General features: G+C 32.5%; 1 pseudogene; it reads right to left on the bottom strand.

Annotated features, from left to right (window-relative positions):
- Nucleotides 1-2,628: 2,628 nt before the first annotated feature.
- On the bottom strand, nt 2,629-2,725 carry LOC122124766 (annotated as a pseudogene).
- Between the last annotated feature and the right edge of the window lie 298 nt (nt 2,726-3,023).

Genomic DNA, 3,023 nt, shown 5'->3' with positions numbered 1-3,023 from the left:
AGGTTTTCATTGAATTATATGTACAATTATGAAAAAAATGTATTGAAAAAATATAGGCACAGTGTGGTTTTAGCTTATTGAGACCTGTAGGTGGAATTGTGTTCTTGAGGACTTGCAATACATTGTGATGAAGATGAAGGGAGGGATGTGCTTATTCTGGAAAACTGGCTAGGGGATTCCTCCCATAAAGGTAGTGATGAATTCTTCCAAAAGGTTACAGTAAAATCACTTTCACAACCATGTTCACTGCTGCACTATTCACTGTATCCAAGTTACGGAAACAGCCCAGATGTCCTTTGGAGGAATGATGGTTGGAGAAAGTGTGCCACATATACACAATTGGATTGCATCCATCCATTTTGACGACTGTTACATTATTTGTAAAGAAATGAATAGATCTAAAAATATATTAAGTGAACAAAGTCAGAGCCAGACACACAAAGGACCCATGTTCGGTCTCATATTTAGAAGCTAGAAATTTATACAAGTTTACACAAAAATATTAACCAAAGCATGCTATTTGCAGAGGAGTATTTCAAAGGTGTAATTTCTTATAAAATTGAACTTTACTCAAACAAAATGAATACCAGGAAACTATCACTTGGAAGATGTGAGTGGAAGTCAAAAGGAAGAAATAAAGAGAGTTATGGAGGAAGAGAGTGAAGGTATAATATTCAATGCAGATGTATGAAACTAGAAAAAATTAAAGTGGGGTGAGGTTTGGAAGGGTGTGGAAAAGTTATATAAAGACATTATATTAAAAAAACTGATTTGTTGAATGGAAATACCCTTGTACAAGTATTTAAGATAATGAAAATATAATTAAAAAATGGTGACATCTGATCTTAAACTCTATTTCCATTTCTTTTAAAAATAAAATTATTTGCTCTATAATTTGATCAGAGGGATGGATTTTGTGGCTAGCTAAATCATTGCACATCTGTCTCTCTCCCTCTTATGGTTTTCATAGGTAATATGATTGCTCCATAATTATCCTAATTTATTTTGCTTTTATATTTTTTAGTTGCATCATTTCACTTTCTACTCTGTCATTTCCCAATTCATTTACATATAAGACATTATTTCCTATTTTCTCATTTCTAGAATAAGCTGCCCATGAAGACACCACTGGTCCTCATTTTCAGTCTGTCCCTTTGAATACGGAGGAAAATCTTTCCTCTGCTCTCTACCAAATCCCTACTCTCCAGTTAGAATAATTTAGAATAGTAAAAATGAAAAAAAGAGAAAATAAATAATAGTGAAAAAATGATGCAGAAAATTCACCGGATTTTTCTGACTAATTCATGCAATGTGAACTATTGGGGAAATACATGGACATCTCATCCTCACTGGCACTCAAATTCTCTGGTTAGGCAATTCTGATGAAATTGAGGAACAAGAGGAAAAAGGGAGAAATGTTATCAATTGCAAGAAAAAAAATGGTGAAGGATTCAAGCAAATTTCTTCTTTGCTGAAAATAATCGCCTTACTACAGTGCAGAGACTACTTTCCAGAAAGGTCACTCATGTGAGTACCAGGGATAACGATGTGTATACCCCTCTTCATCGAGAAGCCTACAGTGGACACTTAGACATTGTCCATGAGTTGGTGGCTCAAAGCGGATATTCATGTAATAACTGTGAATGGCTGGACACCTCTGCACAGTACTTATACATGGAATATTACCAGAGTGGCTTCTTTATTTCATCATGATGCAGACACCAATGGCCAAACTAAAGGCCTCTTGACCCCCTTGTATCTTGCTGCTGGGAATAGATATAGCAAAGATACGCTGGATCTCCTTCTATTTAACCATTATAACAAACCAGATCTGAAGCACAACTTGGAAGAAACTGCATTTGATCTTGCCAAGAGGATAAGTATGTATCACTATCTTTTTGAAGTTCTGGAAGGCCGTACAAATTGTTCTCCTAAGTCCTAATGGCTTGGGTAAGTTTCTTAAATTTCAAAATTGCCAGTCCGTCCCATCTGTTCATACAAAATATTTTCACAATACAAAGCAACAGCAATATCTTACTTTAAAAATTCATGGATTCCATGGTATTCTTCCAAGTGAATTGCCTGACTTTGATGTCAAAATATATTCGAGTTGTTTGTATACATCAATAATGATTTCTATAGAGTTTGTGATTTTTTAAATCAGAAATAATTTTAACTTATCTGTTAAAATGAGTAGTAGAGAAACTAAAGATATTTCTGGTGCTTGTCTGAAAACAGTATATTTTAAAATATTTAATATTCTGTTTGTATAATGTCCATAATCTATTTCTTTCTCTCCTAGATAAAATAGTTTGAATTCGACATTGTTTTATAATATATAGGTTCATTAATAAATGTGTCCTTTCAGATTGCTTTCCATATGGAAACAGTTTAAGATTCCTTTAATTCCTAGGTCCTTATAGAATTTTATTTCTTTGGGATAAAATGACAATGTTTTATAAAGTTTTATAAAGTTTATGTTATGTAAAGGCTTTTCTAAAAAGGTGAAGATTGAATATGCTGATGACAAAATAACTGTTATTTCTACTATTTACATGTATTATTACACTTGTATATTTGTAATCAACTTTTTAATAACGGTTTTTCATTTCTTGCATCTGAAGAATGAAAAATATGTAATACTTCACAAATTTTCATATCTTCCTTGTGCAAAAGCAATGTTAATCTCTGTATTGTAATTCAGGTAGACGAGCTGCTGAAGCATGTAGTATCCTGTAAATTTAAGTAGTTAATGATGCAATCTTAAGACAGGCATATATTCTAGATTACCTATTTGTAACAAGGAAACCTTATTGTTCCCATATTTGCTATTCATCTTATTTCTGTAAAATTCTGTGTATGGTGGAAAAAACTTATATTGTGTGTTCGATTGCTCACATTTGCAATTTTTGTCAATAACTATTTTAAGTCTTTTTCATTTGAAATTTGATCATACTTTGAAGCGTTTATAGCTACGTCCAAAGGTGATGGATTTTTAAGTACTTATTTATTAACTGATTTAG

The sequence above is a fragment of the Dipodomys spectabilis genome, unplaced genomic scaffold, assembly GCF_019054845.1.
Source record: "Dipodomys spectabilis isolate Male_0828 unplaced genomic scaffold, ASM1905484v1 ptg000242l, whole genome shotgun sequence".
NCBI classification, from domain to species: domain Eukaryota; kingdom Metazoa; phylum Chordata; class Mammalia; order Rodentia; family Heteromyidae; genus Dipodomys; species Dipodomys spectabilis.
This window is presented reverse-complemented; position numbering and strand designations above follow the sequence as displayed.